The following is a 24000-nucleotide window of genomic DNA, read 5'->3' as shown; positions in this document are numbered from 1 at the left end:
GAAAGTCGGAGAAAGTTATAAATGTAAACAAACTATACGGTGAGTTCAAGGACCGCCAAAATGAGTAGGACAAAACGGCGCTCGCCAAATACTGGAATCAGTGAAGCATGTTTAATATAAACAGTGTGATTTATAACAATTAGGGAGGTTTGTGTCATGTTTGTCCTCCTACAGAAACCATATTAAAACAAAAAATTTTTTTTTTTCCCCTCATCTTTTTCCATTTTTCATACATTTTTGAAAAAGCTCCAGAGAGCCACTAGGGCGGCGCTAAAGAGCCGCATGCGGCTCTAGAGCCGCGGGTTGCCGACCCCTGGCCTAGCTAATAGAGTATATATATGTCTTATGTTCATTTACTGTTGTAGTCATTCCCAGCTGAATATCAGGTCCCACCCGCGCGCTTCCAAACATTTGATTGCTTGCCCGTACGTACGTGTCATGTACGTAACTTTGGTTAAATATATAAGCTTTATGAACCTTGGGTTAGGTGAACAGTTCTTTGGGCTGAGTGAGTGTGTGCGTTGTGCAGGTGTTTGAATTGTATTGGCGGGTTATATATACGGGATCCCGTCCATATTACCCGCTCGAGCTATAACTAGCTCGAGCTAGTAGCTAGGAGCTAGGAGCTAGCATAACAAACACCTAGGTGTTTTTATGTGGGATTAATTTGTGGCATATTAAATATAAGCCTGGTTGTGTTGTGGCTAATAGAGTATATATATGTCTTGTGTTTATTTACTGTTGTAGTCATTCCCAGCTGAATATCAGGTCACCCCCGGCTCTCACAGCCTCTTCCCTATCTGAATCGCTTCCACTCCCCACTAGTCCTTCACTTGCACTTTACTCATCCACAAATCTTTCTTCATCCTCGCTCAAATTAATGGGGAAATCGTCGCTTTCTCGGTCCGAATCTCTCTCACTTCATGCGGCCATCATTGTAAACTATAGGGAATTTTGTGTATATGTTCAATTGACTACGTCACGCTACTTCCGGTAGGGGCAAGCCTTTTTTTATCAGATACCAAAAGTTGCGATCTTTATCGTCGTTGTTCTATACTAAATCCTTTCAGCAAAAATATGGCAATATCGCAAAATGATCAAGTATGACACATAGAATAGATCTGCTATCCCCGTTTAAATAAAAAAATTCATTTCAGTAGGCCTTTAAGGTCTGTTCTAAAGCTCAGGTACGCGAACTGGCTAATCTTTGATAGGTGATGATTACGCAGTCAGGACATGATTTAAATTCCATGGTTGTGCAGACTGGATGGCATCTAGCATACAATGTAGAACCCAAAGAAGGATCTGATCCCCCAGCAAGACCTTAATTCAATGAGTTCCACTGTAATAATAAAAAAGTCAATGGTAGACTCCTTTGCAAATAAACCTTTTCTCCACTCCAAGACCTGCCAGCCAAACGCTCCCACATCCCACTGGGAAAGATACTCTGCGCTTCCCAGGACAAATATGTCCGCTCGTGGCAAGCACACCAGAGGCGACACCGTGGACTCGCGCCAAACTACGAAACCCTATTTATTATCATAAAGACAATGTTTCACACAGACTATAATGACGTATTCTGTCAGTCACGCTGGAGATCTGTTTAGTCTTAACTCTCCTCTGTCCGCAGCAAAGGGTTTATTTTTCCTGAGCCAAACCTAACTAACTGTACTCAGATTAAAAATGTGTGTAACAGTTCTACACTTGTGCATGGACTGTTCGCTTCTTTCCTTGGTCGTACTTTTTCAATTAACTATCTGTATACACCGTATTTTCTGGACCTTAGAGCGCACCGGATTATAAAGTGCACTGCCGATGAGCGAGTCTATTCAGGTCTTTTTTCATACAAAAGGCGCATTAAAGAGGTCATATTATGATTTTTTTCTCAATTGAAAACACTTCCTTGTGGTCTACTTAACATGTAATGGTGGTTCCTTAGTCAAATCGGCACGTACTTCAGTGGCGGAGGTACGCACATTTTCAGGACTTATGCAGATCCCAAATACACATCAGCAGGTACCAGAAGGTAAGAAAAGTTGTTTTTGCATAATATTGTGAAACAAAATGCCAGATAATATGTCTGCTAATAGGTACCATTTTGCGGTCCTTATACACACACCATAGTAATACTTGTATCTCTGACTACGGTAGCCGTAATGGGCCGACAATCTATCAAGCGGTGCGGGTTCAAAGTCATACTAAAACATTTTGATAGATTTTTGAGTGCCGTGTGTAATGTTCTTTATTTTCAATGGAACATTTAAAGTTTTGGTGTTGTTTTCTGGCGTCATATTGCAGTTTACACGTATCTCTTATGTGTGACTGCCATCTACTGGTCACACTTATCATTACACCATGTACCAATTACCAATACGAGACTGATCGGCGCTGATAAAGTGCGAATACATTTTGCCTATGCCGTAAAATGTGGGCGTGGCATGGCGCCAGACTTTGAAAACGTCCAATGTTTGTAAGTCGGCTCCACAAATTCCTAACCGAAATCTTTTTTATTTATTTTTTATTGAATTTTTCACACATTTTTGAGTGCCGTGTCTAATGTTCTTTATTTTCAATGGAACATTTAAAGTTTTGGTGTTGTTCTCTGGCGTCATATTGCAGTCTACACGTATCTCCTCTGTGTGACTGCCATCTACTGGTCACACTTATCATTACACCACGTACCAATTATAATTGCTTCGAGGTCGGTAAGCACAACCAGAATTATTCCGTACATTAGTCGCACCAGGTTATAAGGCGTACTGTCGAGTTTTGAGAAAATGAAATTATTTTAAAATGGGTTATACTTGTATAGCGCTTTTCTACCTTCAAGGTACTCAAAGCGCTTTGACACTATTTCCACATTCACCCATTCACACACTGATGGCGTTAGCGGCCCTAACCACGACCAAGGGTGAATTGTCTTGTTTAAGGACACAACGGACGTGACGAGGTTGGTAGAAGGTGGGGATTGAACCAGGAACCCTCAGGTTGCTGGCACGGCCACTCTCCTGACTGCGCCACGCCGTTAAGTGCGCCTTAAAGTCTGAAAAATACATTATGTTGATTAGTAGGAGTCTAAATGCATGCAAAGTGTGTGGTGTGTTGTCTCAGAGATGTGTGATTAAATAACACAACTTATTAGTTATACCTTGGTTGAATGGGGCAGACAAAGTGGAGCCACCAGAGGCTGTTTTGACTTGTAAAATTTTCATTATGTCATTTTCCGCTCCTTCTCTCATAGTTTAAGACTCGAAAATTGTGTTTTTTCTAGCCTGTGCCCTTCAGCTGCCGTGTATTTCTCTTTTCTTTGAATATAAATTCAGGTTTTGTCAAGTTTGCCCCACCCCTTTTCCAACCCCACCCTACGCTGACACGGATCTGGTCGTGAGCTCCAAGCCTTTTGTTGGCGTGACAGGTCAAATTGCAAGAGGAGGGTCCGGCAATCAAAACAAAAAGACGACATTCCTGCTACCCAGATTTCCGTCACGCTGCCAAAACACCGGCACCGTCATTACCTCACTTTCCAAACATTCGCATAATGCGTCAACTCTGCAGATCTCATTACGCGTTCGCTTGCTGCGTTAGTTTTGCTGCTTCCTGCACTCTCTGCAAATTGTCTTCTTGTTTGTGTCTCTGCTCACATGCAGCTCTAATTTAGACCTTGGCTTTGTTTTAGGCTGACACAAACTTGGCCGGGGATGTGTATTACAATTAGGTTGGTGGTGATTTATATCAGAGTCCAGGGCAACTCAGTATATCTGCACAGAGCAACAGATCATTCCAGTAGGGCCCGAGCAGCAAAAGCCCCATTTGGAATTGCTTCCTTTATCATTATTCTCTTACTTCTATCACAGTTTAAAGAGAATTACCATGCACGGAAGCTCACCAATTTTTGCAAACGGTGAAAAAATTTACAAAACCCAAAACCAGTGAAGTTATCACGTTGAAATAAAAACAGAATACAATGATTTGCAAATTCTTCAACCTACACTACCGTTCAAAAGTTTGGGGTCACATTGAAATGTCCTTATTTTCAATGAAGATAACTTTAAACTAGTCTTAACTTTAAAGAAGTACACTCTATACATTGCTAATGTGGTAAATGACTATTCTAGCTGCAAATGTCTGGTTTTTGGTGCAATATCTACATAGGTGTATAGAGGCCCATTTCCAGCAACTATCACTCCAGTGTTCTAATGGTACAATGTGTTTGCTCATTGGCTCAGAAGGCTAATTGATGATTAGAAAACCCTTGTGCAATCATGTTCACACATCTGAAAACAGTTTAGCTCGTTACAGAAGCTACAAAACTGACCTTACTTTGAGCAGATTGAGTTTCTGGAGCATCACATTTGTGGGGTCAATTAAACGCTCAAAATGGCCAGAAAAAGAGAACTTTCATCTGAAACTCGACAGTCTATTCTTGTTCTTAGAAATGAAGGCTATTCCACAAAATTGTTTGGGTGACCCCAAACTTTTGAACGGTAGTGTATATTCAATTGAATGGACTGCAAAGACAAGATATTTAACGTTCAAACTGGAAAATTGTGTTATTTCTTGCAAATATTAGCTCATTTAGAATTTGATGCCTGCAACATGTTTCAAAAAAGCTGGCAAAAGTGGCAAAAAAGACTGAGAAAGTTGAGGAATGCTCATCAAAACACTTATTTGGAACATCCCACAGGGGACCAGGCTAATTGGGAACAGGTGGGTAACATGATTGGCTATAAAAGCAGCTTCCATGAAAAGCTCAGTCATTCACAAACAATGACGGGGTGAGGGTCACTACTTTGTGAACAAATGCCTGAGCAAATTGTTTAAGAACAACATTTCCTAACGAGCTATTGCAAGGAATTTAGGGATTTCACCATATACGGTCCTTAATATCATCAAAAGGTTCAGAGAATCTGGAGAAATCACTGCACGTAAGCAGCAAGGCTGAAAACCAACATTGAATGCCTGTGACCTTGGATCCCTCAGGCGGTACTGCATCAAAAAGTGACATCAGTGTGTAAAGGATATCACCACATGGGCTCAGGAACACTTCAGAAAACCACTGTCAGTAACTACAGTTCGTCGCTACATCTGTAAGTGCAAGTTAAAACTCTACTATGCAAAGCGAAAGCCATTTATCAACAACACCCAGAAACGCTGCTGGCTTCGCTGGGCCCGAGCTGTGCATTCAATTGAATATAAGTTGAAAAGGATTTGCAAATCATTGTATTCTGTTTTTATTTAGGAATTACACAACGTGCCAACTTCACTGGTTTAGGGTTTTGTAGATTTCAGGGGTCCCAAACACGAAATGTCAGAAACAACTCTTTAGCGCCCCCTAAAAAAACATAAAAAATAGACCCTCCCAGCAGTTTCACGTATCGTCCCAAAAATAGCCGGAGGCACGTAAAAAATTCTCAAGAACCTATGTTCGAAAACAAGCAGGAAGTCGTCCATCTTGGTTTCCGGCAGCCATTTTTAGGCCAAAACAGGAGTCGTACTTTACTTTGATCAAATGAGCTGCGATTAAAATGACAAATAATAGACTGATCGGGGCTGATAAAGTACAAATAAATTGTGCCTATGCCATAAAATGTGGGCATGGCATGGCGCCAGACTTTTGAAAACGTCCAATGTTTGTAACTCCACAATTCCTAAGCTAAATCGTAATTATTTAATTTTTTATTTATTTTATTTTATTTTTGACAGATTTTTTTTGACAGATTTTTGAGTGCCGTGTGTAATGTTCTTTATTTTCAATGGAACATTTAAAGTTTTGGTGTTGTTCACTGGCGTCATATTGCAATCTACACGTATCTCTTATGTGTGACTGCCATCTACTGGTCACACTTATCATTTCACTGTGAACCAAATAAAATTGCTTCGAGGTCGGTAAGCACAACCAGAATTATTCCGTACATTAGGCACACCGGGTTATAAGGCGCACTGTCGATTTTTGAGAAAATGAAAGTATTTTAAATGCGCTTTGTAGTCCGAAAAATACAGTACTGTAATTATACATGGTAATTGGGATTTGTTATATATTTTATATATTATATAATAATATAATATAATAATTTAATATATCAGAATATATTATATACTGTATATATAATATATAAATATTACATATACGTTACATTTTATATTGCTCCTGTGCTACTTTTTTAGTCTACTTTATACCTTTTGTTTTCGCCCTCTTTTTATGCCCTTGTGTGCATTATCCTTTCCATCCTTATCCTTTCCATCCTTTGTAACTGAGCTACTGTGTGGAACAATTTCCCTTGTGGATCATTAAAGTTTGTCGAAGTCTAAGTCTAATTGGTTGAAATGATGATCATTTTTTGTGATGTAGTGATTGGAGCACATACTTCATGAGGTTTGCTTCTTTTATGAATTTATTATGGGTCTACTGAAAATGTCTGCTGGGTCAAAAGTATACATACAGCAATGTTAATATTTGCTTCCATGTCCCTTGGCAAGTTTCACTGCAATAAGGCACTTTTGGTAGCCATCCACAATTTTTGACCACTCCTCTTGACAAAATTGGTGCAGTTCAGCTAAATTTGTTGGTTTTCTGACATGGACTTGTTTCTTCAGCATTGTCCACACGTTTAAGTCAGGACTTTGGGAAGGCCATTCTAAAACCTTAATTCTAGCCTGATTTAGCAATTCCTTTATCCCTTTTGTGTTTGGGGTCATTGTCCTGTTGGAACACCCAACTGCGCCCAAGACCCAACCTCCAGGCTGATGATTTTAGCTTGTCCTGAAGAATTTGGAGGTAATCCTCCTTTCTCATTGTCCCATTTACTCTCTGTAAAGCACCAGTTCCATTGTCAGCAAAACAGTCCCAGAGCATAATACTACCACCACCATGCTTGACGGTAGGTATGGTGTCCCTAGGATTAAAGGCCTCACCTTCTGAACATATTGCTGGGTATTGTGGCCAAACAGCTCCATTTTTGTTTCATCTGACCACAGAACTTTCCTCCAAAAGGTCTTATCTTTGTCCATGTGACATCCTACCATTAATGCATGCTTGCCTAAATGACTCCAAGCTACAACTTGAAGTTGATGTAGCAGTCTGAGCGACAACAGATAATCCATATACAGTATAAGCCTCTCTGGAGGATATAGGTGTCACACACTGTCGCTGGCTTTCTTTTAATAAATCAAGGTGACAGGCAGGTGCGCCTATAGTGGTTTTGTGTGAGCAAGTGTTTGGGCCCACACTCTCCAAGCTCCTCTGGCATGCTCTTGTCTGAGCAACTGTCCACGGCAGCTGCTCCTTATATTGTATGTATGTATGCATGTACTGTATGTGTAGGCCACTCATGTGCTTTCTACACTTTGCAATGTGTACACCAGGGACCTTTCCACAGTTTCTTCGTCTGTTTGGAGCTAACAAGACATTTTAATGTTTTCCTTAGTGTGGATTTTCATGGTGTTTTATCTGTGTTTCAGTAGTGATGCGGACAACAGAAACCTTTAGGAGTGTCTCCAAATACTAATACATACTTTTGTTATTTTGTAGTGTGTACTGTTAAAAACAGCTCAAGTAAATGACTTGAACAGAGAACAATGGCAGGTATGAAGAATACTAACCCATATTTTATAAAGAGTCTGGAATAGACTTTCTTAGTTATTGCTTTTTGGCGACACCCAGCAATAATTCATTAAAAGGGTCATGTTATGATTTTTTTTTTCTACATGTAAAAGACTTCCTTGTGGTCTAAACCAGTGTTTTTCAACCGTTTTTGAGCCAAGGCACATTTTTTGCGTTGAAAAAATCCAGAGGCACACCACCAGCAGAAATCATAAACTCAGTTGACAATAAAAAGTCATTGTCGCAATTGTTGGGTATCACTTTAAACCATAACCAAGCATGCATCAATATAGCTCTTGTCTCCTCCACCTGTCACATCACACCCTGACTTATTTGGAGTTTTTTCCTGTTTTCCTGTGTAGTGTTTTAGTTCTTGTCTTGCGCTCCTATTTTGGTGGCTTTTTCTCTTTTTTCTGTATTTTCCTGTAGATACATAGATAGATAGATAAATAGTACTTTATTGATTCCTTCAGGAGAGTTCCCTCAGGAAAATTAAAATTCCAGCAGCAGTGTACAGAATTGAGATCGAATTTAAAAAAGTAAATAATGGGGGTATAAATGGAAACAAAAATAGAAAAATATTACAGTAGAATAAAAACAAAAAGCATCAATGAGAATACAAATATAACAGTAAAATAAGAATATAACAAGAGAAACTAGGCATTAGTGACCATGTTATGAAAACGTATTACACTGTTATTGTTTTGCATCCCCCGTCATTCTAGTACCCCCTCCCTCCCAGAGAAGAGTTGTACAGTCTAATGGCGTGTGGGACAAAGGAGCAGTTTTTCTTAAATTTCCCGCATGGACTTTGTTTTAGCAATCAAGAATATTTCAGTTGTTTTTATCCTTCTTTGTGGGGACATTGTTGATTGTCATGTCATGTTCGGATGTACATTGTGGACGCCGTTTTGCTCCACAGTAAGTCTTTGCTGTCGTCCAGCATTCTGTTTTTATTTACTTTGTAGCCAGTTCAGTTTTACTTTTGTTCTGCATAGCCTTCCCAAAGCTTCAATGCCTTTTCTTAAGGGCACTCACCTTTTGTTTATTTTTGGTTTAAGCATAAGACACCTTTTTACCTGCATTTACAAAGCAATTAGCTACCGGCTGCCACCTACTGATATGGAAGAGTATCACACGGTTACTCTAGACCAGTGGTTCTTAACCTGGGTTCGAGCGAACGTTAGGGGTTCGGTGAGTCGGCCTCAGCGGTTCTGCGGAGCCTCCGCCGCGGAGGTGAAGTCACACCAGGCTCATCGTGTGAATGCAAACTTCTCCTTATCGGCGTATTATGGATACCCCCAAACAATGTTCCCTCTAATTTTCCATCTGATTTGCGGGTGTGTAATTTGTTGTGAGTTCTTGCACTGTGTTGGTTTTGTTCTTTGAACAAAGTGATGTTAATGCACGGTTCATTTTGTGCACCAGTAAAAAAACAGATAACTTTGTCTTAAATTTGAAAAATAAATACATTTCACGATTAAGGGTTCGGGGAATGCCCATATGAAAGTGGTGGGGTTCGGTACCTCCAACAAGGTTAAGAACCACTGCTCTAGACACTCAACAACAACAAATCATTTGCAGACTATAATTACTGGTTTGCAAAAAAATGTTTTTAACCCAAATATGTGAAATTATATAATCTCCCACGGCACACCAGACTGTATCTCACGGCACACTAGTGTGCTGCGGCACAGTGGTTGAAAAACACTGTTCTACATAACATATCATGGTGGTTCTTTGGTCAAAATGTTGCATAGATGACGTTTTAAGGATCATCTTTAAGCCGCTCTCTGACCGTCACTGGTGGGCTTAGTTACGTGCCTCCACTTCGACAGCGTCTTTTTCCAGTCGGCCGTGTTGTAGTTTTTAACGCTTCCATAGCGAGTCTACCGACAGATATAAGTTGGAGCTGTACACCATTTTGTAGTAGAGATGGCAACAGCGGAGCATGCATGTGCATGCACGAGCCAGTCTGCCTCAGAACAAGAGGATGGAGTAAAGGGAGGAACTTACTGACGACAACGTGGACTACGCTAGGCGTAAAGTACTTTGGTTACATTTCTACCACATATTGACTACATCCAGCTTATTGGAGGTTCTGTTGTCTAAGAGCTCTTCCTCGTCTTCCTCCTCTCTCAGACCGTCACCGGTGTGAAAAACGTCGCAGGACAGATTAAACTCAAAACATCTCAATTGGAGGAAGTCAAGAGGAAGGCAAGATTGTTTTATAAATATCGCCACAAAGCCTACGCGGTTTTGATTCCAAAACAGGAAAAGTTGAGTCTTGCATAATAGGGCCCTTTTGAATGATGCAGACACATTTGTTACTGGAGACTTTCTAACAGGCTTCTGCCTAGGAGGCTTTGTATGTGTAAGTAATACGCAACTATAATTATCAAATGTGCTGTTTTACACTGCAATATTGTTCAATTAAGAATACTTTTCACACATGTTTGCTATTGTGTGCTTAGCTGTTGTGTAGCTGCCAGCTGCTGGTAGTTTATAGCCTACCATGTTTACCTTTTGGTAACTACTTCTCTAAAATACAAGAAAATAAAAACCTTCTGAGCTTATTGGAGGATATTTAGCTGTTAACTGGCTTTACACAACTAGGAGTTATTGTATTGGAGGATGATATTGGAGTGTTTAGATGCAACTGATATCATCTAATCCTTTTTTTTTTCTGCTGATATCAGTCAGATATCTGATATTATTAACGGATCAAGACACCCCTAGAAACGATACATGGACTGAGGGGGTCTGTATTGCTTTTACTGGCACTTAGCGACTTTGAGGAGTCCTGCCACTCAAAAAACTACAAATGTGCTGACTTGCTTTACGGCACATGTGTCAAACTCAAGGCCAGATGTGGCCCCGCCACTTCATTTTGTTTGGCCCTCGAAAGCCTGGGAATAATATGTATCAATAAAGTACTGTAAATGTTCTTACTAAATGTATTCTTTCTATTTATTTTGGCAGAAAAAATGCACTCCATGTTATCGCAAATTATTTGAACTTAAATATTCTCTAATTAGGCAAAAATATATTATTAAACATTCAAACCATCATTTTAAATAGAAATACATACTTATAGTAATGATTTCAAAGCAAGTTATCCATCAAATTGTGCAATGTAAAAGTAGCAATACATTTCATGGTAAAATTGTGAAATTTACTGAGGTTTTTACAGCATTTTTCTCTAAATGAAAAAAAACAGTACTTTTTTTACTGTAATAAACTGTGGTGAAATTTTGGCATTAACAGTAATACACAGAAAAATCTGATTTGCTGTAAAAAAACAAACAAAAAAAACCCTGGCAGTTCAGGTGCCAACATTTCTGTGTAAAATTGCAGTTTTTTTTAAATTTACAGTAAAACTTATGTAAATTTTACAGTATAATTCTGGCAACTGAGCTGCCTTTTTTTTTTTTTTTTTTTTACCAAAAGAACAGCAGTACTGTTTTTCCATTTACAGTAATATACACTAAAGGTGAAATTATTGCAACATGCCAAATTGTTTTTACATTTTAGTTTTAAAAATATCTACTAATAAAATGCATTAAAAAATTGTGTAATAATAGTATTCACTGTTAGAAGCGGCCCTCTGGGGCCATACATAACTGCAATGTGGCCCTCAGTGAAAACGACTTTGACACCTCTGCTTTACAGCATACGTCACTCCCCCTTCCCCCGTTCGTTAAAAAGACAGAAGTCAATGTGTGCCGCCAGAAAACTAAAAGAAGAAGAAGAAAAACGCCTATGTGCAATTACTGCTATCATGGCCAAAGCTCCAAAACAACCAAAGAAACGAAATGTTTTGTCCGAAGGGGACAAAAAAAGAAAAATGGACAGTCAAGGATCAACATTGTCCCGGCTTTCACTCGCTGGCGTGAGCTCAAAGACGAGGGATTTCAGACCGATGCTGCTTTGGCTCTGCGAAACACTACCGCTTTGGTCCACTGGCGCCGCCAAAATCAACCAAAACTGAAAGTACTTAAAGGCCTACTGAAACCCACTACTACCGACCACGCAGTCTGATAGTTTATATATCAATGATGAAATATTAACATTATAACACATGCCAATACGGCCGGGTTAACTTATAAAGTGACATTTTAAATTTGCCGCTAAACTTCCGGTTCGAAACGCCTCTGAGGATGACGTATGCGCGTGACGTAGCCCGGCGAACACGGGTATGCCTTCCACATTGAAGCCAATACGAAAAAGCTCTGTTTTCATTTCATAATTCCACAGTATTCTGGACATCTGTGTTCGTGAATCTGTTGCAATCATGTTCATTGCATTATGGAGAAGGAAGCTGAGCAAGCAAAGAAGAAAGTTGTCGGTGCGAAATGGACGTATTTTTCGAACGTAGTCAGCAACAACAGTACACAGCCGGCGCTTCTTTGTTTACATTCCCGAAAGATGCAGTCAAGATGGAAGAACTCGGATAACAGAGACTCTAACCAGGAGGACTTTTGACTTCGATACACAGACGCCTGTAGAGAACTGGGACAACACAGACTCTTACCAGGATTACTTTGATTTGGATGACAAAGACGTGCTACTGTGAGTATGCAGCTTTGGCTTCTAAACATTTGATCGCTTGACCGTATGTGCGCAACTTTTTTTTGCGTATGTACGTAACTTTTTAAAAATATATAAGCTTTATGAACCTTGGGTTAGGTGAACGGTCTTTTGGGCTGAGTGATTGTGTGTGTTGATCAGGTGTTTGAATTGTATTGGCGTGTTCTATGGAGCTAGGAGCTAGCAGAGGAGCTAGGAGCTAGCGTAACAAACACGCAGGTGTTTTTATGCAGGATTAATTTGTGGCATATTAAATATAAGCCTGGTTGTGTTGTGGCTAATAGAGTATATATATGTCTTGTGTTTATTTACTGTTGTAGTCATTCCCAGCTGAATATCAGGTACCGTGAGTATGCAGCCTTGGCTGCTAAACATTTGACAGCTTGACCGTATGTGCGCGTCACGTACGTAACTTTTTAAAAATATATAAGCTTTATGAACCTTGGGTTAGGTGAACGGTTTTTGGGCTGAGTGATTGTGTGTGTTGATCAGGTGTTTGAATTGTATTGGCGTGTTCTATGGAGCTAGGAGCTAGCAGAGGAGCTAGGAGCTAGCATAACAAGCACGCAGGTGTTTTTATGCAGGATTAATTTGTGGCATATTAAATATAAGCCTGGTTGTGTTGTGGCTAATAGAGTATATATATGTCTTGTGTTTATTTACTGTTGTAGTCATTCCCAGCTGAATATCAGGTCACCCCCGGCTCTCACAGCATCTTCCCTATCTGAATAGCTTCAACTCCCCACTAGTCCTTCACTTGCACTTTACTCATCCACAAATCTTTCATCCTCGCTCAAATTAATGGGGAAATTGTCGCTTTCTCGGTCCGAATCTCTCTCACTTCATGCGGCCATCATTGTAAACAATAGTGAACTTTGCGTATATGTTCAACTGACTACGTCACGCTACTTCCGGTAGGGGCAAGCCTTTTTTTTATCAGATACCAAAAGTTGCAATCTTTATCGTCGTTGTTCTATACTAAATCCTTTCAGCAAAAATATGGCAATATCGCGAAATGATCAAGTATGACACATAGAATAGATCTGCTATCCCCGTTTAAATAAAAAAAATTCATTTCAGTAGGCCTTTAAGTGGGGCTTTTGAACACATGGTCACAAAATGATAAAAGAAAAACAACTGTTGACAATATTAGCCTGAAAAAGGTGTAGCATCTACTAAATCCCAGCTAAATGAACATGTATGGTTGACCCGACCAGTCTAAGGTGAACCGCACCTCGCACCCAAAATCAAGTGGGTTTAAGTTGCAGCTTACCCGCAACCCTAGTGAGGATTAGCGGTAGAGAAAATGGATGTTTTATTTAAAAGGACTTCTTGGTGAAATGTAATGCTTGCCCTGACACCTATACCGTAACTGTAATCCAACACATCATTGTACAAAACCCATAACCGCTGTTGTAACACGTGGCTTGGCATTGTCTCGCTGAAATAAGCAGGGGCGTCCATGAAAAAGACGTTGCTTGGATGGCAACATATGTTGCTCTAAAACCTGTATGTACCTTTCAGCATTAATGGTGCCTTCACAGATGTGTAAATTACCCATACCTTGGGCACTAATACACCCCCATACCATCACAGATGCTGGCTTTTACACTTTTCTCCTAGAACAGTCCTGATGGTTCTTTTCCTCTTTGGTCCGGAGGACACGACTTCAACAGTTTCCAAAAACAACTTTAAATGTGGACTCGTCAGACCACAGGACACTTTTCCACTCAGTCCATCTCAGATGAGCTCGGGCCCAGCGAAGACGGCAGCGTTTCTGGGTGTTGTTGATAAATCGCTTTAAATATTAGAGTTTTAACTTGCAATTACAGATGTAGCAACAAACTGTAGTTGCTGACAGTGGTTTTTGATGAGCATTCCTCAACTTTCTCAGTCTTTTTTGCCACCTGTGGCAACTTTTTTGAAACATGTTGCAGGCATCAAATTCCAAATGATAACAAAAATAACAAAGTTTATCAGTTCGAACGTTAAGTTAAGTCTATTCAATTAAATATAGGTTGAAAATGATTTGCAAATCCTTGCATTCTGTTTTTATTTACCATTTACACAATGTGGCAACTTCACTGGTTTTGGGTTTTGTAAAACGAAGAAGTGATTCCGGCTACCACGTATGGTCCAAAGCTTGGCTACAGTTGCTAGATCACATTCCCTCACACAGAAATATACAGTGCATTAGCTGCCAGACTCCAACAAAGTGGATTTTGGGTAACACCTCCACGACAGGACAGCCATTCCCCAACCTTGTGCGTCTTGCCTTCTACGACCCTGGTAAGTACCCTGTCGTCTACAGCTGCTGTACTTCTCCCGTTTCTGGGTGGTCGGCTTGTTTACTTTTTGGGAAAAAGAATGGGTTTGAAAATGGTAGAGACTGCTTCGGCATAAATCCTGTTTTTGTCACACAAACGTTGACTCATAAGTGAGTGCTGAAGCCGATACGTGTTTCAGTGTCGGTGTTGAGTCAGTGAGCTGCCTTTTGCCTTTAGCACATTTCAAATTCTTCGCTTTCACTGAAAAAAAGACCCAATGCAAGCCATAAGAATTATGAAGTATTATGAAAATATACAGTAATACTTTTTTGGCAGGGTCAAATTATACGAGAACTTAGAGCAACGGTTTGCCTTTTTTCTGGTGAAAGACAAGACAAGAATTTATTGATTAATAGGTCAATAATTGCTGATTAAATCAGATCTGCTTTCTTGACTTATGCAAGATTTTGATCTTCCTGATCGGAACCATAATTATTTCATTTTTTTCCTTATTAGGCATAGACAACAAAACCCAGATTGAGATTTTTGACGCTCTTTTTAACATTTATTACCAACCTTAGAATTAAATTATGGAATGGATTTAACGAAGATGTCAAACAAAGTACTGATATTATTACAGTTTAATATGACTGTTCAAACTCAATGTGTTTACTAAGTACAAAGAAGAAGAATCGTGCTAAAAAAAATTTGAACTTATTGAAAATGAGATTATCTCATTGTGTAAATTACAACTTACTTTACTGTTACAATACTTTTAGTATTCGTGGAGCAAATTGTTTACAGGAAGTGAAAAAAATTGTTAGTAAATGCAATGAAATGGAAAAGGGCTAAGGTTAATAACTAAGCTCTGCTTCTTCCTACTCCTTTTCAAACATGTCGAACAGACAAACTGTAAATTGTGATGTATCGTGTTGTAATTATATGCATGTTTAAAATAAACTTAAACCATTAATACGCCAAAGCAGCCCTTTTCAACACCGTTAGCTGGTAGTCCCAACATTAACAGCAACGCCACTTCCTCACTATGCAACAACGACGGTTACGGGTAGTGAGATTGCATTCAGAAACACTCAGAGTTAAAAAAGATACAATAAAAAATCAAACATAGAAGGTTTTTTTCCTTTGCATGTTCTCTATGTTCCGTGTTGCAGCAACAAATATGACAATTTGTTGTAGATATATATATATTTTTTAAATGTATTACTTAGTATCAATTGATATTACAAAAATTACCAGTCTGTACCACTTAAATGTCACAAAATTCCATTAAAATAATTGTAATTTAATAAAAAAAAATGTTTTAATGGGAATGTTTTTAATTGTAAAATGACTGGTCTGGGCACTGTTTAAGCATTGGCACCATCGTTTAAGTCCCGATTTGGTACTAGTATCAGTTAAAATGTAAACGCAACCATCCCTGGTTATCATTCTTACGGCAGGGCTATTCAACTGCATCATGAAGAGGGCCACCGTTTCAAGAGCCTGAGGTCTCAGGCTATGTCTACACTAAGCCGGATAACCCCTTAAACAAATAATTATTTAGCTTAAGCCCCGTTTCAGCCACACTAAATCACCGTTTAAGGTTCCCCTCCTCTGACAATTTTTTACACTGGTAAGTGCGCGGTCTATTTCTTGAATCTCCGGATCTTAGCTTTGTATGGACTCCATTGATCGTTTACACTGTAAAAACTGAAATCTAAGTAAGATTATATATCTCAAATAAGGGTGATATTTGCTTATTTTCTGTCTGATAAAATAATTCTTCTCACTAAGCAGATTTTATATTAGAGTCTTTTACTTGTTTTAAGGGTTTTGGTCCTAAATGATCTCAGTAAGATATTAGAGCTTGTTGCTGACATTTGATGAGCTATATTGAGTAAAACATGCTTGAAACTAGAATATCAACTGTTGCAAAGCTGTGTCATCAACACTCACAAGTATAAAACTACTTTTTTAAAGTAATAATTTCTTATTTCAAGCATGAAAAAAACCCAAAACAACCTTGATTTTGACACAATTGTGTCTCATAATTAAAACAGATGACAGCCAAATGAACTTTGCTGTTTTATTTTCAATGATACAATAAAAAATACATACTCATATAGTAGTACAGTAAACGGACAGTTAATATTTAAACATTCAACATGTGACATTTCAAACTATTTTGAACAGAAACAGTTCATGCACATTCAGATAAATTCCTCAAAATTACAATTAAAAATATTTTGGCCGGGGGCCGGGCTGTATATATGCGCACTAATTGACTGAAAGAGCACGCACTTGGCGCAATGATGTCATGTTATCGATGGAAAAATGCATTTTTAGACCTTATGATTTGCCTGAGCGGCTAGTAGACCCCGAGAGTAACAAGCGGTTGCCTTGTTGCCTTTCCATTAAGAATAATTAATTAGTTTTTAGTATAAGTTTGCTGGTTTCAAGAAATGTAATGCCGAGCGCATATCATTATGTCAAGATAAGGGGACTAGTATTTACTTAATTTAAGAATATTTTTCAACATATTGAGCAAAAAAGTCTCTTTTTTTTGCTACCAAGAAAAGTGCACTTGTTATTCGTGAGGAAATACTTATTTTAAGGTATTTTTGGGTTCATTGAGGTTAGCTAATTTTACTTGTTTTGGAAAGTCTTGACAAGCCAAATTTTCTTGTTCTATTGGCAGATAATTTTGCTTAGTTCAAATAAAATACCCGTAATTTTTGTATTTTTTTTCTTGTTTTTGAACACTGACTTGAAAACTGAATTCGGAGAGGAAGTGACGCCAGAAAGACCGCGCCACAGCCAGCTTCATAACAACCTGTTTGGTAACTCGGCGGCCACCACTAGAAAGATGGAGGCAAGTCATTCAGACATGCCTGTGTTTCTTCTTTGTGTACATGTACAGGCGCTTTTGAAAATCACAAATGAATACCTTAAGAGAAGAAAACGGGCGATTTCAGCTATTTGGGATACAAAACATCTCAGACGGCAACATAGAAATGTTGAGCGACGGTTTTGGATAAGGCCTGGAAGAACAGCAGCCTGGCGGGATATGTTTGGCAACGAGTGTGTTGTGCCAGAGGAACGGCAAGAGAACTTTCCAATGTCCAGGTCAGCTGTGATTCTACTTAGTGAAAAACTTCCTCCATTTGTGGAAGGAGAGACAACGACAAAGCGGGCTCCCGGAAAAATAGCGAATGCATTCAGACTGGCAAAGCAGACTGTCAGTTATTGTCCGTGATGTATCTCGAGCGATTACGCAACGTCTAGTTGTGTACTCCATAACTATTGTGAAGCCATAAAGTGGTTGCGGCCGTCATTACCACCGCCAATTTCAGCCTACAAGCACAGTGTCCTGTTGTTGGTTGTTGTAAAATGTTCTTTACCACATTGTTTACTTTCACACGTCCATTGAAGGCCTACTGAAAGCCACTACTACCGACCACGCAGTCTGATAGTTTATACATCAATGATGAAATCTTAACATTGCAACACATGCCAATACGGCCGGGTTAACTTATAAAGTGCAATTTTAAATTTCCCGGGGAACTTCCGGTTCAAAACGCCTTTGGAGGATGCCGTATGCGCGTGACGTAGCCAGTTTAACAGAGGTATGGCTTCCCCATTGAAGCCAATACGAAATAGCTCTGTTTTCATTTCATAATTCCACAGTATTCTGCAGAGGTGGGACCAAGTCATTGCTTTGCAAGTCACAAGTAAGTCTCAAGTCTTTGCCCTCAAGTCTCGAGTCAAGTCCCGAGTCAAGACAGGCAAGTCCCGAGTCAAGTCCAAAGTCAAGACTGGAAAGTCTCAAGTCAAGTCCCAAGTCCTGCATTTTGAATTACGAGTCCTTTCAAGTCCTTTTAACCACAGACTAATATATTTACACAGATTGTGTATGCTTTTAAAACGCTGTATTTATTTATTAAAACAAGTGCATTTGAAATTGCAGGAAAAAAAATAGTGCTGACATTGCACTTCATAATAGCACTATTAACCAGTCATTTTAAACATTTAACTCATTCCTTTACAGAATAAACACATTTGAAAAAACAAGTGCAACTGTACTTATTTGCACAAAAGTGTTAACATTGTATTTCCATGGCATATTGCATTGTAACTAGTTCCACAGCAGTTTCTATCCTGTTCTTACCTTATCTCATTGATCTCATCTCATACTGTATGTGTGTTTATGTGTGCGTACATATGAAAAACATAACAAAAACATGAACAAAACAATGAACAGAGTTGTACTTTTTATATAGTATACATTTCAACTGACCTTTATTTGACTGTTTGTGTTTTTGTAGGTGGCTAAAATACGCGGTGCTGCAGATCGCCGTCTAACGTTACGTTACTGTGTGTGATACATTGACTAACGTAACGTTATGTTTGGGTACCTCATGCAGCCCTGCTTAAAAAAAATCACTTGACAAAAAGTATGAATAAGGTAGCTAACTGCAGTGGACGCAACAGATTGCCGTGTTTGCAATGACGTTATAACCATAGACATCTTATAAGTAGACGCAGCATTGGCTGCTGTGACACGAGCAATTTGGCCGCCATCTTGAAGTGGTGATGAGGAGCCGGCGAGCAGCCTAAACTGACAGTTGACAGGTAGAAAACAAAGATGGTGTTCAGCGTTTTCCTACTCAAATGAGCGGACTGTTGAAAATAGGAATCGGGGGATTACTTTTCACAAGTAAGATTTAACATTAATGTACTATTGGTTGTATTTTATGAAAATAATATTACCACAGAGTTGAGAAGGAGCAAAGATCTTTAATATTTGTATGTGAGAATCACAAATAAATCTTCTGGGGGAGGATGACCCCCTTACAGGGGTTTGGTTTACAAACTTTCAGCCCCACCTAAAACAAACTTCACCAGCCGCCACTGATTATGATGCAATCTCATTTTAGGCAAAGTATAAGACAATACTTTCTTAACAGTATAATTGTAACCAGGAATAAGTCTTCAAGTAACAATATTCAAATACTAACATTGTTGGGTAAGACAGAATTTGATTGTATTCTGAATCCAGTGATATAAAGACTTCCAGGTGTTTATATATGTTTATGTTGAAGTATTTGGCAGACGCTTTTATACAAAGCGACATACATAAAAAATACATATAAAACAATGACTGTAAACATGATCATTTAAGGGAAGAATGTAATACAAAATATAAATACAAAGAGTCAAGACAGAATAAACTCTCTGCTGCTGCAGCAACAGAGATACAGTCTATAAGATATATAGATATCTAATGTATTCATACATTGTTTATGTAGGATATACGCATGTATATATAACCTAATCATATTGTTTCTTCAATTTAAAAATAGCTGACCGTTTTTTTCCCCTTTCTCTGGGATTATATTCCCAGTTTTGATCTCGGACGTCTGGTCACTTATAGCGTATAAGAATATTATATTACTGTTAAGCAAACTATGAATAATAAAACATGCCAAAACATGTGTCCTTTATCATAGCTACACATATAACAAAAAAGCGCGTGAAAATGAGTGGTATTCAGTGAGGTAAGATGAATTAAATGCTCTGACAGTTCATTGCTCCTGCCAAATGAATTGCACTAGTGGAGCGGATCACCACTCCAAGATGGCGGCCCCGCGTCTCGTCTGCGCCTGTAGGCAGTAGCGCGCGATGCTGCGTACCCTTATAAGATGTCTATGGTTATAATGTTAGCAGTGAGTTTACAGCCTCACTGATTTAACTACACAGCAAATAAAAGTCACGTTACTTAGCCAATAAACGTTAGCTTACATTCAAAACTTACCCTTCTTTGTGCAACTTCAAATGTCGAACGAAGTTGGAAGTTGTTACGTCTCCGTCTATAATATTCTAACTGCATGATTTGCATAGGGCAATTCGTTTTTTGTTGACCAAGTCGTAGTTTTAATACCCGAACGAAATTAACTTTGGCATAATTGTTTCTCACTGCCGCATTGTTTGACAATTCTTCGTCATTGGTTGTCCTGCAATTTGATTGGATGAGAGCTGTGGGATGAAAACAGCGTAGATCTAATTTGATTGGCTGTTGTACTGAGAGCACACACGCTGACAGGAACAACACGCTGATAGACACAGACGAAGAAAATGAAAAATACGGAGCGGCGCGCTCCCAAATAACTTTTTAATCTTTGGGTTTTGGGGAAAGTAGCAAGTCATGTCAAGTCAAAAGGCTCAAGTCCAAGTGAAGTCACAAGTCATTGATGTTAAAGTCTAAGTCGAGTTGCAAGTCTCTTTACATTTTGTCAAGTCGAGTCCAAAGTCATCAAATTCATGACTCGAGTCTGACTCGAGTCCAAGTCATGTGACTCGAGTCCACACCTCTGGTATTCTGGACATCTGTGTTGGTGAATCTGTTGCAAATTGTTCATTGCATTATGGATAAAGAAGCTGAGCAAGCAAAGAAGAAAGTCGGTGCGAAGCGGAGTATTTTGAGAGGGAAGTCAGCAACACAACACAGTCGGTGTTTCATTGTTTACATTCCCGAAAGATGCAGTCAAGATCGAAGAACTCGGACAACAGAGACTCTTACCAGGAGGACATTGACTTCGTTAACAGACGCAGACGCGATACCGTGAGTACGCTTCCAAGCATTTGATCGCTTGCTATAACTAGCTCGAGCTAGTAGCTAGGAGCTAGGAGCTAGTATAACAAACACCTAGGTGTTTGTTATGCGGGATTAATTTGTGGCATATTAAATATAAGCCTGGTTGTGTTGTGGCTAATAGAGTATATATATGTCGTATGTTTATTTACTGTTTTAGTCATTCCCAGCTGAATATCAGGTCCCACCCGCGCGCTTCCAAACATTTGATTGCTTGCCCGTACGTACGTGTCATGTACGTAACTTTGGTTAAATATATAAGCTTTATGAACCTTGGGTTAGGTGAACAGTTCTTTGGGCTGAGTGAGTGTGTGTGTTGTGCAGGTGTTTGAATTGTATTGGCGGGTTATATATACGGGATCCCGTCCATATTACCTGCTCGAGCTATAACTAGCTCGAGCTAGTAGCTAGGAGCTAGCATAACAAACACCAAGGTGTTTTTATGCGGGATTAATTTGTGGCATATTAAATATAAGCCTGGTTGTGTTGTGGCTAATAGAGTATATATATGTCTTGTGTTTATTTACTGTTGTAGTCATTCCCAGCTGAATATCAGGTCACCCCCGGCTCTCACAGCATCTTCCCTATCTGAATCGCTTCCACTCCCCACTAGTCCTTCACTTGCACTTTACTCATCCACAAATCTTTCTTCATCCTCGCTCAAATTAATGGGGAAATCGTCGCTTTCTCGGTCCGAATCTCTCTCACTTCATGCGGCCATCATTGTAAACAATAGGGAACTTTGCGTATATGTTCAATTGACTACGTCACGCTACTTCCGGTAGGGGCAAGCCTTTTTTTATCAGATACCAAAAGTTGCGATCTTTATCGTCGTTGTTCTATACTAAATCCTTTCAGCAAAAATATGGCAATATCGCGAAATGATCAAGTATGACACATAGAATAGATCTGCTATCCCCGTTTGAATAAAAAAAAATCATTTCAGTAGGCCTTTAAAGATGTATGATGGCTCAGGTGTGATTCACTACAATAGGGCTAGTCCAGGGGTCGGCAACCCAAAATGTTGAAAGAGCCGTATTGGACCAAAAATACAAAAACAAATCTGTCTGGAGCCGCAAAAAATTAAAAGCCATATTACATACAGATAGTGTGTCATGAGATATACATTGAATTAAGAGGACTTAAAGGAAACTAAATGACCTCAAATATACCTACAAATGAGGAATAATGATGCTATATGTACATAATGCTAGCCTAAATAGCATGTTAGCATCGATTAGCTTGCAGTCATGCAGTGACCAAATATGCCCGATTAGCACTCCACACAAGTCAATAACATCAACAAAACTCACCTTTGTGCATTCATGCACAACGTTAAATGTTTGGTGGACAAAATGAGACAGAAAAAGAAGTGCCATAAAACACCTCCTAGAAAGTCGGAGAAAGTTATACATGTAAAAAAACTACGGTGAGTTCAAACCGCCAAAATTAGTAGGACAAAACGGCGCTCGCAAAATACTTGAATCAGTGAAGCATGTTTAATATAAACAGTGTGCTTTACAACAATTAGGGAGGTTTGTGTCATGTTTGTCCTCCTACAGAAACCATATTAAAAAAAAATAATAATAATAATTTCCCCCTCATCTTTTTCCATTTTTCATACATTTTTGAAACAGCTCAAGAGAGCCACTAGGGCGGCGCTATGCGGCTCTAGAGCCGCGGGTTGCCGACCCCTGGGCTAGTCTAACAGCTGCTGATGGTGAGGCAAGCAAGGTTTACTATTTAAAGAAATGTGGCTATAGTCTACATCAGACCTGGGCAAAATACGGCCCATGGGCCACATGTTAATCCTTTCAATCCGGCCCGCCGGACGTTGTACATAATTTTTTTAGACCTTTAACATCAAAACTGTCGCCGCCATTATGATGTGCAGTGCTGTTTTTAAATGACCGTAAGTCTTGAACTATAGAAAGTATTTTAATGGTTGAAATCTGCACTTTTGGGTGTTATAGGAGTTATTACGGTAATCTACGTCACAGCAGCTCAGCAAAGCAGAGTGGACGGGGTTTGTTTTCAGAGCAGCCAGCCTGAAACGCGTGTCAGAAAAAAAAAATGGGGAAGCAGATTTTTACATGATAATATATCATATTGTAGGTGTTTATTACACTTTGCATTCATATTTTGCTGTTTGTTACATTTTTGTTGCGTTTTGCTTGGTCTGAGAAGTAAAAGAGGAGCGACGCTCATATGTTGTTAATATTAGGTGTTTTATTGTTCGTAGTTAATATTGTAAATCCCACTTTCTTTATTTTCATGTACATTTTGGGTGTCCCATTCAGTAAAAAAACTGTCGAATTCAAATTTTTTGAGGTGGTCTGTCATAACTTTTTTAGAACTCTATCGGACATTGTGACTTTTGGTATTAGTGTTCCTGGAAAAAAAGGGACCCAAACACACATACTGTACTGAAGATTTTTACTGCTAAATGTGTACATATCATTTATACACACATACACTACAGTTCAAAAGTTTGGGGTCACATTGAAATGTCCTTATTTTTGAAGGAAAAGCACTGTACTTTTCAATGAAGATAACTTTAAACTAGTCTTAACTTTAAAGAAATCCACTCTATACATTGCTAATGTGGTAAATGACTATTCTAGCTGCAAATGTCTGGTCTTTGGTGCAATATCTACATAGGTGTATAGAGGCCCATTTCCAGAAACTATCACTCCAGTGTTCTAATGGTACAATGTGTTTGCTCATTGGCTCAGAAGGCTAATTGATGATTAGAAAACCCTTGTGCAATCATGTTCACACATCTGAAAACAGTTTAGCTCGTTACAGAAGCTACAAAACTGACCTTCCTTTGAGCAGATTGAGTTTCTGGAGCATCACATTTGTGGGGTCAATTAAACGCTCAAAATGGC

General features: G+C 39.1%; 1 protein-coding gene across 1 annotated transcript in view; it reads right to left on the bottom strand.

The window, feature by feature from the left end:
• The window catches only part of si:ch211-286o17.1 (hematopoietic progenitor cell antigen CD34), a 64272-nt gene that overhangs the window by 14963 nt on the left and 25309 nt on the right, over positions 1-24000 (bottom strand). The gene's annotated exons all lie outside the window — the stretch shown is intronic.

This window comes from Entelurus aequoreus, linkage group LG26, assembly GCF_033978785.1.
Source record: "Entelurus aequoreus isolate RoL-2023_Sb linkage group LG26, RoL_Eaeq_v1.1, whole genome shotgun sequence".
Lineage (NCBI taxonomy): Eukaryota > Metazoa > Chordata > Actinopteri > Syngnathiformes > Syngnathidae > Entelurus > Entelurus aequoreus.
The sequence above is the reverse complement of the archived record's forward strand: the minus strand, read 5'-3'. Positions and strand labels throughout refer to the sequence as shown.